General features: G+C 36.6%; 2 pseudogenes; one reads left to right on the top strand and one right to left on the bottom strand.

The window, feature by feature from the left end:
- Window positions 1-303: 303 nt before the first annotated feature.
- On the bottom strand, window positions 304-1,376 carry LOC124082042 (ubiquitin thioesterase ZRANB1-like; annotated as a pseudogene).
- An 8,492-nt stretch (window positions 1,377-9,868) lies between these two features.
- LOC124082082 (ribosomal protein uL24-like) lies at window positions 9,869-10,318 on the top strand (annotated as a pseudogene).
- The last annotated feature ends 2,381 nt before the right edge of the window (window positions 10,319-12,699 follow it).

Below are 12,699 nucleotides of genomic sequence, written 5' to 3'. Positions count from 1 at the left end.
ACCACTGAGCCACAACCCCAGCCCTAGAACACAATTTCTTACACAACCACCTGCATTAACATTTATAGACATATTCACAATGTGAAAGAAAGTTCTGCTAATAAACTTTTTTATACAAATTATCTCAACCAAAGTTCTCTATTTCCTCATGTAGCAGGTGCATTAATTATCTCCACTAGGTGTAGATCAGAAAAATATTTCCAAGCAGATCCTGCCAGATTGGGTTCATTCAATGCCGTACACTCTGCCCTAACTTTGGAACCATCACAGACTGATGCCTTGTTCTTCTGCTCTTTGATTTTTTTATTCATCTTCATCTCCATTAGATGAGATATACAAGACTGGATCTTTGGGTAGTGGTCAAGCCATTTTTCTACTAACTGTGTGACCATGGTCTGATTTCCAGGCTGAGGGCTTTTCTGCATAGCAACCAGTATTCCCCATTGGGTCATGCAGCAGTCCAGGCACTCCCTGAGCAGTTTCTCCAGGTGTTCCTCAATACTTCCTGAGAAGAAGGAGAATGGATGTGGTATAGCTTCCTTTTACTGTTTACCAGAGGTTAAAATGTGATGGTGTTCAAGGAAAAAAAAAAAACATCCTCAATTGCACATAGCCATCATTTTGCATGGCAGCCAAAGCAGAAAAGGAGCTCCTAGTATAGCTCAGAACAATTGGACTTTAAAAACAAACAAAACAACAACAACAACAACAAAAACTGTTCCAACAATAAAGGCAAATAAAATCCTTGAAACTGAGTAAATGCTAAGGTTTCTCCATGGAATGTTTTACTCCATAAACTATAATTGGCGATGGAAGAATATGTGCAAGTACAAAAAATGTATGTCTGTTCCAAAAGTGCTGTGGACTGACTAGCAAAAGAGAGGATGAATGCCCAGTTCATGCCACTGTTCTCTCAAGGAAAAACGAAAACTAGAGCACTGAAAATATCAGAATTCCCAGTCTTTCCAGTGTGTGTAAAACCAATGTGAATCATCATGCAGGTTGTCATACAGGGCTTTCTGAAGCACTGAGTTCTTATCATAAATGCCCCAGATAGCTTGCAGTACTGTAGCTTATAGTAAAGCAGTCTCCCACAATCCAGTTCCAAAGTGCATACAATAAACTGTCCAAATGTGTAGTCAACTCCAAGGACCAGTTTATAATTGGAGATTCCTTTTCTACCTCTTTTTGAACATCTCTATCAAGCACCTCATCAAATAATTTTTCTTGGACTTTGGGGGCAAGTCTTCAATATCTGCTGGCAACAGCAAATGTTACAAGGTCAATTAGAAAATAGCAAGCAAATTCCCTTATTCCTGTTGAAGAGAGGCAATTATTTCTTTCTGGTTTTGTTTTGTCACTTCAGGACATACCATTGCGGAAATCCACTTCACCATTTTTGGAAGCAGAGAGCCTCCAGGAAAGGAGGGAGGTGCGGAGACGCTGTGGGGGCGGGGACCTGGAAAGAGGGGTGGCACTGGTCTCTGCAGACTCCTAATGGTGGCGGCCAGGGGCCTGGAGCCAAATGAATGGTATATTTTTAAGATGATCTTTGGTATCTTACTTATATATCAATAAATCAGTTATACATTGGTCAAGGACTGGCTGTATCAGTATCATCAGGGAAATAGTCAAAAAATGCATTTTTTTCCCCATCCTAGATGACCTGAATCAGAAATTTGATGGGTGGGGCCTAGCGATGTGTTCTAACACGCTTCTCAAGGGATTCTAATGGCATTCTTTGAGAACCACTGTAACTAGGGCTAGGGTGTAGCTCAACCCTTGCATAGCATGCTTGATACCCCACTGTATTAGATGCAATCATATGGATAGCAGATAATTACAGATTCTTTCATAGTGATATCTGCAAAACATCTGACTAGACATTTTTGCGCTCAAAGTAGGAAGAGAAGTCCTTTTCAGGCTTTTCTGTTATCATGAATTACAATATTGTCAATAAGAAGTTACGATAAGGTCAATAATCCCTTTATGTGAAATGGAATAGTGCCTATAAGTTGATGGGTTAGAACATGACCAGATACATAGTAAGTGCTCAAAGAGTGTTAGGTATTATTATCATTTATGGCAGATAATTCATACAACAATCCTATGAGGTACTATTGCATATAGAGATAATTACATCACAGACAGATTACATAACTTGCTAAAAGCTACAAACCCAACAAATGGTAAAGCACAAAGCACAGAAGTTTTTAACTTTAAGGAATCTCAGTTTTTGTTTTTGTTTTCATTTTTACTGATCACACTTCAAGAACCATGGATCTAGTCTAAAAATATATATAAAGAGTAAGGAAGCGGGGGCTGGGGTTGCGGTTCAGCCATAGAGCACAAACCTAGTATGTGGGAGGCTCTAGGCTCAATCCTCAGCACCACATAAAAATAAATAAATAAAATAAAGTTATAAAAAAAAGAATAAAGAAGGGAGCCGAATGGGAAAGTTTAAAGGAAAGTTTATTTGTTCATTCAGAAAACATATATTGAAGTTTACTATCTATCAGATCTCACCTCCCAATGCCCCACCTTCTTTTTTTAATTTGCAAAAGTTGTATATGTAGTATGTGACATGATGTTTTGACTCATGTATACATTGTGAAAGGGCTAAATCAAGCTAATTAAAACATGCATTACTACATGTATCTGTGGTGTGTGTGGTGAGAACAGTTAAAATCTTCCCTCTTAGTATAATTTCAACTAAACAATACATCGTTATTAACTATAGTCACTACATGATCTCTTGAACTTATTCCTCCTAACTGAAACTTTATATCCTTTGACCAATGTCTCCCTAACCTTGCCCTGCCACCAGGCTTTAGTTATCATCATTCTACTCTACTTCTATAAATTCAGCTTTTTAAGATGCCACATGTAAGTGATACCTGGTGGCATTCATATTTCTATGTCTGGCTTATTTCACTTAGCATAATGTCCTCCAACTGACAACACAGAAATACAAAAGATGAACAACTATTTGACAGTGAGTTGAAAACCTAGAGGAAATTGGAAAATTGTGGGACACATAAAGTCTACCAAGAGTGAATCAGGAAGAAACAGAAAACTTGAACGGAGCAGTAATGAGTAACAAACTTGAATGGGTGGAGCTAGAGAAGACAGTGCTAAATGAAGTTAGCCAACCCCAAAAAACCAAATGCCGAATGTTTTCTCTGATATAAGGAGGCTGATTCATAGTGGGGCAGGGAGGGGGAGCATGGGAGAAATAGAAGAACTCTAGACAGAGTGGGGTGGGAGGGGAAGGCAAGGAGTATGGGGTTAGAAATGATGGTGGAATGTGATGGACATTATTATCCAAAGTACCTGTATAAAGACATGAATTGGTGTGAATATACTGTGTATACAACCAGAGATTTGAAAAATCGTGCTCTATATGTGGAGTAAGAAGTGTAATGCATTCTGCTGTCATGTATAAATTTTAAAAAATTATTTTAAAAAGTAACAAATTTGAAGTGGTAATTAAAAGTATTCTGTCAAAGAAAATCCAAGGACTTGATGGCTTTAATGCTGAATTGTTCAAAATATTTGAAGAAAACCTAACACCAATTCTTCTCAAACTATCTCAAGCAACTGGAGTGGCAGGGATTCTCTGCAACTCATTCTGTGAAGCCAGCATCTCCCTGATACCAAAACCAGATAAAAACATGCAAAAGTTCTCAACAAAATAATAGCAAACCAAAGCAAATTATAAAAATTGTTCATGCCAGGCATGGTGGCACATGCCTATACTCCAGTAGCTCAGGAGGCTGAGACAAGAGGATTGCTAGTTCAAAACCAGCCTCAGCAAAAGTGAGGCACTAAGCAACTCAGTGAGAGCCTGCCCCTAAATAAAATATAAAATAGGGCTGGGGATGTGGCCCAGGGCTCAGTGGTTGAGTGCCCCTTAGTTCGATCCCCAGTACCCCAACAAAATAAGAAGGTTCACCACAATCAAGTGGAATTCATCCCAGAAGTGCAAGGATGATTCAACATTTGCCAAACCATGATACATCATATTAGCAGAAAGAAAGTAAAAAAACATATGATTACCTCATTGGATGCAGAAAAAGGATTTATAAAATTCAATACCCCTTCCTGATAAAAATAAATAAATTAGGTACAGGAGGAATGTACCTCTGCACAATAAAGGCCATATAAGACCTACTCACAGCTAATATCATACTGAATAAGGGAAAATCTCAAGGTTTTTTTTCTGTAAAACATGGAACAAGATGGGATGTTTACTCTTATCACTTTTATTCAGTATGATACTGGAAGTCATAGAACAATTAGGCAAGAGAGAAAAATAAAGGGCATTTCAGTTGGAAAGGAAGAAACAAATTGTCTTTGTTTATGGATGGTAAAGTTGTAGAACATAAAATCAACATATAAAAATAAGTGCCACTTCATATGCTGTTTTAGTCAGCTTCTTCACTGCTGTCTGAAAGATCTAGCCAGAACAATTGTACAGGAAGAAAGTTTATTTGAGGGCTCACGGTTTCAGAGGTCTTTATGGCAGAGTGTGTGGCAGAAGGAAGCAGCTCACATCATGGTGAGCAAGAGGGGGGGGGGAGAGAGAGAGAGAGAAATAGGGAGGGAGGGAGGAAGGGGGAGAGAGTGATGTGCGGGGGTCGGTGGAGGTGGAGGAATAGACTCCACTCTCTGGATACAAATATATATATACACTAAAGCTGTTAATCCCTGTAGGGGATTAACTCACTAATTGGGTTAAGACTCTCACAACCCAATCCTTTCTTCTCTAAACCTCTTGCATTGTCTCACATGTGAGCTTTTGGGGAACACCTCACGTCCAAATCATCATATATGCCAATAGCAAACTAATGAAGGAAAAAAAAACCAAGAATACAATACTATTTATAATAGCTACCCAAAACCAAACCAAACAAAAAATGGACTCAGGGGCACACACCTGTAACTACAGTGACTTTGGAGGCTGGGCAGGAGGACTGCAAGTTTGATGCCAGCCTTAGCAATTTATGGAGACTCCCTCCCAAAAAGGAAAACAAAAAAATTAAAAGAACGAGGATGGAGCTCAGTGTTGGAGTACCTGAGGGTTCAATCCCCAGTACGAAAAAGAAAAAGAAAGGGCTTGGGCTGGGACTCAGTGGCAGAGCGCTTGCCTAGCATATGTGAGGCACTGGGCTCTATCCTCACACCACATAAAAACAAATAAAATAAAGGTATTGTCCATCTACATCTACCTAAATAAATAAATAAAATAAAATAAAGAAATGCTGGGAGCCATTAGCCAAGTAGGTATGACAATTTCCTTGCCAGCGTACCCCATGTTGCTGACATGTTGCAGTGACATTGAATGTACGTGACCTTGCTCAAGGACCAAGGCAGATTAGGGTGTTCCCGGTTTTAAGATAATCGTGTTTAGGGCGTTCCCAGTTTAGGTTCCAGGTTTAAGGTTTAAGATTATTCCTGCTGGGAATACGGCGTATCCTGCTGCCTGAGTTCCCCTTGAGTTCTCACGGGATTCAGACAGTATATTTTTTGGGAGACAGATGCCCAGTGGAGGTGAATTTGGGCAGAGAACGTGGATTTGGGCAGAGAACGTGGATTTCCCCAGAACGTGACTGTAGACGGCTGGTGTGAGTTCGGGAATAAAGAGTTGCTGTTTGAATCTACAAGCGGTGTGGTGGCTCGTGATTGTGTGCCCAGCCAGACTGCGGCATTTGTGCCCAGCCAGACTGCGGCAAAGAAATTAAATAAAATATAAAGAAAACAGGAAAGAAGAAAAAAAAAAAAGGAATCAAAAACCCCTGGCAACAAATATAGCAAATGAAGTGAAAGACCTCTACAATGGAAACTATAAGACATTCATGAAATAAATTGAAACAAATAAACGGAAAGATATTCTTTGTTCTTGGGTTGGGATAGTTAATGTTAAAAATCTTCATGCCAACCAAAGAAATCAACACATTCAATGCAATCTAAGCAAAGGACCAATAACATTCTTCACAGAACTAGAAAAAAAAAATCCTAAAATTCATATGGAATCACAAAACACCTGGAACAGCCTAAGCAACCTCAAGCATAATAATAATAATAATAATAATAATAATGCTGAAAGCATCATAATACCTGATTTCAAAACATACTATAAAGTAATGATAACTCAAACCAGCATTGAACTAACTCCCATGGACTTATGGAAAAGAATATTTACAACTGTGAGGCCCACAGAGTGTAAACTCATTGATTCTCATGAGAAATAAATCCACTCATTTACAGATTTAATTTTGAATTTATTTTACAATTTAAATTTATTTTTAATGGATATATGACAACAAGAATTTTACATATTAATGGGATATCATTAATACTGATATTTCAATACATATATTGTATGATGTTTAAATTAGGCTAAACAAATATCAAACATTTATTATTTATTATGTAAACATTCAAAATCCTTTCTTCTTACTTTTGAAAGTAGATAATGGAGAGTAAAAAGAAGGGAATTAGGATAGGAACAGGAAAGACATCACTGAATGAATTTGACATCACTTTCGTATATAAATATGTGAATATACCACAGTGAATCTACCACATCATGTACAACCACAAGACTGGGATCCTAATTAGAATAAGGTGTATTCCATATTTGTATAAAAATGTCAAAATATACTCTATTATCATGTATAACTAAAAGAACAAATAAAAAATAAGAGTAAAAGAGAAATGTACTTTATATTACATTAATTTGCTCCTCATCAAGAGAGAGCATCTGACATTTGCCATGACCAGGACGCTCAATTCTTAATATGACACTGAACCTCATCCTGGTCCCAATTCTGATACCGGTCTCATCCAGAGCTGGATCTTTATTCTGGCCCTCACTCTGGCTGTGAAACTGATCCTGAGACTAACATTTACCATTATCATGAACATTCTTTGTCCTTCATCCTGACACTTTGCTGATCCTGACCCTTACATTCATCTTGAGCTAGTAATTGACCATCTTCCTGACCCTGATGATCATGGAACATAACCCTCATACTAACTCTGACAATGACCTTGACGTTGATATAAACCTTGAAATGAATTCTGCCATTTACTGCCACTGTAAACATGACTCTAACTGTGAAGAGCTTGATGATCCTGAACCATATACTGAATGTCTTCATGATCCTGATACTCAGCCTGACCCACCCTCACCGTGACCCTGAAACTGTCCTGACCCTGATATACTTACATTCTGACTCTATGAATGATCATAACCTGCAACCTGATCCTTTCCCTAACTTTGTCTATCACTCTCACACTCACAATGCAACTCATCTTACTGATCCACTACCTTGAACCAAACCTTGACCCTCAATTTGACTCAGATCTGGATCTGGAACCTGGGCTTCACACTCTGACCCTAACTTTCTAATAATATATGTCAAAAGAGTGTGTTTAGTAGTGTGTTACTCTGTATTACAATATGTGTTTAAAATATTGTGTTTATATGTGAGTGTACTACTTTGATAAATATATGACATGATATACTATATTTAAGAGTGACTGGTATATTACTACATGTGGGATCATATGTTTGAAATACTGGTTAGCAACATATGGTAAGTGTACTATTATTTGTGATATATTTTAAGACATTGTATTTATAAAACATGGTGTTACTTAGTGATACCCATGAGAAACATTGAGTTTACACTCTGTAAACTGTGGATCCTGGTGCCAAGGTAGCATGGACTAGGGTCATTGTGTTGGACATTGTTATAATTTACTAGGAGTGATAGTCTACATGTATCTATTTTTCAACTCTATTCCATTCTGTTTGTTCTTTACCTGTGCCAGGACTGTTCTGGTTTAGACTTTTTAAAGTTTGACAGACTATTTTAACATCTAGTAGACAAAATCCTCTGTGTAAATTTTAACATTTTATAAATAGTTTTAATGTCTCTAAAAATCTATTTTTATTTGTTAAAATAAACACTGTGTACACAGTTAGTGATATATGTTGAACTTTTGTGTTTATCAGAGGATGATATGTACCTGTATATAGTTGTATGTGTATAAGACATTGTGCTAGCAGTGTGAGGTTCATATATTACTTTGTTTAATTATATTTTGAAACTGTTTAGGAGAGGTAGTTGCATGTGTTATCTGTGTACATTACATATGGGATAAGCATTGTGGTTAGCCCTATGCAGTACATGTGCTACCTTTTGTTTCCTTTTATGGATCTTGTGTGGTGCAGGCACTTGTTTATTTATGTAATGTTAAAATGCTGTGCTTACCAGGATTAGGGTGCAAGCCATCCTGAAGATTGTGATATAATTGTTGAGCATTACAGAGTGCTTGTACTACTTTTTTGAACAACATATGCTGAAACATTGCTTATTACAGTTAAGTGCCTTTTTAAACAAACAAACAAATCAATCAATCTTTGTTTTTGTTTAACAGAAACCTATGTCATGATTTAAGCCTGTCCTTCATTTGATTCTCAGGAACAGTGAAAAATAATATTAATTTTTCTTCATGAAGAAGAAGAAAGATAAAGAAGAAATTCATGCTAATCCAAATTACCTGAAACCACTGAACTTTTCCTTGTTGAATCTATTGTCTGTAAACTTTTAAAATTTCTGAATTAAGGTTAGATCCTGAAACTAAAATCCTAAGTACAAAATCCTAAAGTACCAAATACACTTAAATGATTTTTATAATAACTAATGACTTGGGAAAGAAAAATAATGAAAAACGTTAGTATACATGCAATAATAATAATAAAAAAAAAGACCCTGGGAAATGTCTTTAAGGTCATCAAAGCTCTTGAAGGTCATCAAGACCTCTGTGGCTTCCTCCACAAAAATAGCTCTATCTGATAAATATCTGTGTATGCATACATGCAAAGGTGAAGGGAGAGGAGAGGGTATGGGGGTGGGAAGGAGGGTAGAATGAGTCAGACATCGTTACCCTATAGATCATTTAGATAACTATATGATCAATGGGATTCTACATCATATACAACCAGAAGAATGAAAAATTATACTCCATCTATATATGATGTGTCAAAGTACGTTCTACTGTAATGTATAACTAATTAGAACAAAAAATACATAAATTAAAAAATGAAAGTTTCTGCATATTTTTATAAAAAAGCACAGATTTTGGGATCACAGAGGTTCAAGTTTGAGTACCAGCTCTGCTTCTACCCTCTGTTGTGTGGATTCATGGAGAAAATTTAAGTTGGATCCTACATCTATCTGTTTTTTGACTCTATTCTATTCTATTTGTTCTTTACCTGTGCCAGGACTATTCTGGTTTAAATTTTTTTTTAAGTTTGATATACCATGTTAACATCTAGTAGACAAAATCCTCTGTGTGAATTTTAACATTTTATAAAATTTTTAATGTCTCTTAACTTCTACTTTTATCTGTTAAAATTTGTACTTGTCTGTATCTCTGTGTGTACACAATTCCATAAAAAAGTGTATGGGTGGCGCTTCCATCTGGTATACTGAAGAACCCCGGAGAGGTGAAGAGAGTTAAGTGCCTTTTAAACTGAGTAATGAAATATCTGTGAAAAATTATATTTATAAGTACATTACATATACACATGGTGGTTTAGCAATATATATTAAAACTCCATTTAACAGAACTCTTTGTGTCATTGAGTTTAATGATTTGTGTGTGAAACGCTGAATTTACATGTGCACATATGTTGCATTGTTTAGTGATACATAGAAACCTTTGTTAAAATGAACTATGCATGTGTTACCAACAGCATGATATGTGTGCAACACTAGGTTTAAGCATATATAGTGCATATTCTAGTTAATATATGTTACCCTATTTTCCCTTTTGTGGCCATTTCTGGGCAATGATCAAAATAAAGTTCAATCCTGTTGTGACTTCTGACCAAAGCAAGAATCTCAAAAGGCATTTCTTTGCACCTTCCCACATTCGCAGGAAGATTATATCTTCCCCTCTTTCCAAAGAGCTGAGACAGAAGTACCATGCTTGATCTATGCCTATCCAAAAGGATGATGAAGTTCAGGTTGTGTAAAGACACGATAAAGGTCAGGTGATTGGCAAAGTGATCCAGTTTTACAGGAAGAAATATGCCATCTATATTGAACAGGTGGAGTGGGAAATGGCTAATATCACAATTGTCCATGTGGGCATTCACCCCAGCAAGGTAGTTATCATCAGACTAACAACACTGGACAAAGAACACAAAAAGATCCTGAAACGGAAGGCCAAATTTCATCAAGTAGGAAAGGAAAAGGGAAAATATAAAGAAGAAATAATTGAGAAGATGCTGTTGTAGGAACAGATGATATTTGACACCAAGGTATTAGCAGGAAGCAGATTTATTTATTGGCTGCAGCCAGGTCCAGAGGGAAAAGCTTTCGTTGTAATCAATCAATCCCTCTAAATGCCAAATTCAGAAAGTTTTAAAATTTTATCCACAGTGTGTCGGGGGAGGTGCTCAGAGGTTCACAATCTGCAGAAGTCCACACAAAAGCAGCATTTTCACTGTTCTGGGCAAATAATCCAGGCCTGGATACAAAAATCAAGGACACTCTGCAAAAATCAGCACCCCAGAAAGGGAATGTTCCCCCTCCTCTTTCTTTGCTGGCTGTTTCCAGGGAACCCAATTAGCAACACCTTGTCTTCTCTTTGAAATGCAAATATCCCTGTGAAGCTGGCCTGCCCAAGGCCATAAGCCTTGGCTAGGAAGGGCAGCAGAATAAAATAGACACTAGTATTGCTGTATGTGTATACGTGACTGTATAACCAATGTGATTCTGCAACCTGTACACTCAGAAAAATGAGAAATTATACCCCATTTGATTCAAATGTATGATATGTCAAGATCATTGTACTGTCATGTGTAACTAATAATAATAATAAAAAGTCAAAAAAGGGTCCTCCTTACCACACTCTGCATTTGTAAACACTCTTCCTGCCTGAAAACCATTACAAACAATCATATGTCATTTTAGACTAGAAAATCTACAACATCAGATAGCCCATAAATGTTGTGAAAGATTAATAAAGGGGTGTTCAGCTTCTGGAGTGCTGCTCTCCTCCAGGCCTGCAACCAATTTTAGTTATTGTAAGATAGAGCAACAGGAAATAGGAAGCTTAACTACATTGATCTCTTTTGCAGAGATTCTTGCTGCTATTCTAAGAATAATTATGGTGAGGGTCTTTGGAAAAACTGAAGATTTTCTGTGAAGCAGGAGGCGCCTCTACAATTCAGGACTAAAATAACCATATTTGCAACTTGCTTTAAAGAATGCCAAGATGAAAAAAAGAATACATGTTATAACTTGTTTAGCTAGGTTAATACAGTACAGAAAATAATGGTATATTTATGAAACACTTTGCTAACAATGTAGGGTACACGTATTATGTATTATATGATTCATACTTTGGTGATATATATTGAACCTCTCTGTGTAAGCAAGCTAAAATTTGTGTGTGTGTGTGTGTGTGTGTATGTTGTTGTTCTTTTCATTGGGTAAAAATTGTGCTCAGCAGTGTTTGCACGTTTACTCTTTCAATATATATACATGCAATTTTGATTAGTGAAATATGTTGAAACTGTTTAACGTGGCTAGATGCATGCATTACTGAGTATAGTGATAGGTGAAATACTGTATTAATAGTGTGTGGTGCATATTCTACTTTATTTGGCTTTGCTTTTGGTCTTTCTTTCTTTTAAATAGACTTTATTTTTAGAGCAGTTTTAAATTCACAGCCAATTGAGCAAAGGCATAGAGACTTCTTAGATGCCCTCTGCCCCACACATGCATAGCCTCACCCATTTTCAACATCTCCATCAGAACGGTACAACTGTCACAATTAATGTACCTATATCAATACATCACTATCACCTAGAATTCATAGTTTACATTAGAAGTCAATCTTAGTATGGCATCTCTGAGTTTTGACAAACGTATAATGATATTTATCTACAATTAAAGTATCACACAGAGTGGATTCATTTCCTAAAAATCCTCTGTGCACTACATACTTATCCCTCTCTCCCTGCTAAACCCTAAGAAATATTGATCTTTTGGTGTCTCTGCAGCTGTATGTTTCCCAGAATGTGATATGATCATATAATAATAGCCAAAAGGATTGGCTTATTTAACTTAGTAATATGTATTTAAATTTTCTCTGTGTCTTTTCATGGCCTGGTATCTCACTTCATTTTATCGAAGTTAATTTACCCATTTACTGATTGAAGGATATCTTGGTTGCTTTCAAGTTTTGGCATTCATTAATAAAGCTATTATAAGGATCTGTACGCAGGTTTTATGTGCACATTAGTATTGAACTTCCTTTGGATAAATACCGATAGGCATGGTTGCCGGATTATTTGTTAAGAATATATTTGCTTTTCAAAGAAACTGCCAAACTGTCTTCCAAATTGGCAGAAACATTTTGCATTCCTACAAGCATTGAGGAAGAGTTCCCATTAAGCTTCAAACTTGCCAACATTTCATGTTGTCGAGTGTTCTGGATTTGGGCTATTCTAAAAGATGTGTAGTAGTATCATATTGTTTTGATGTGCATTTTTGTAATGGCATATGATGTGGAACATCTTTCCATATGCTTATTTTCCAACCATAAATCTTCTGGAAAATTGATATAATTTATTCTTTAAGAACTTTGTAGATAACAACTGTGAACACA

This window comes from Marmota monax, unplaced genomic scaffold, assembly GCF_021218885.2.
Source record: "Marmota monax isolate L192 unplaced genomic scaffold, Marmota_monax_Labrador192_F-V1.1 WCK01_AAM20220418_F8-fsc00044, whole genome shotgun sequence".
In the NCBI taxonomy this organism is placed as follows: domain Eukaryota; kingdom Metazoa; phylum Chordata; class Mammalia; order Rodentia; family Sciuridae; genus Marmota; species Marmota monax.
Note: the sequence above shows the minus strand (reverse complement) of the source record. Positions and strands in the feature narration are given on the sequence as shown.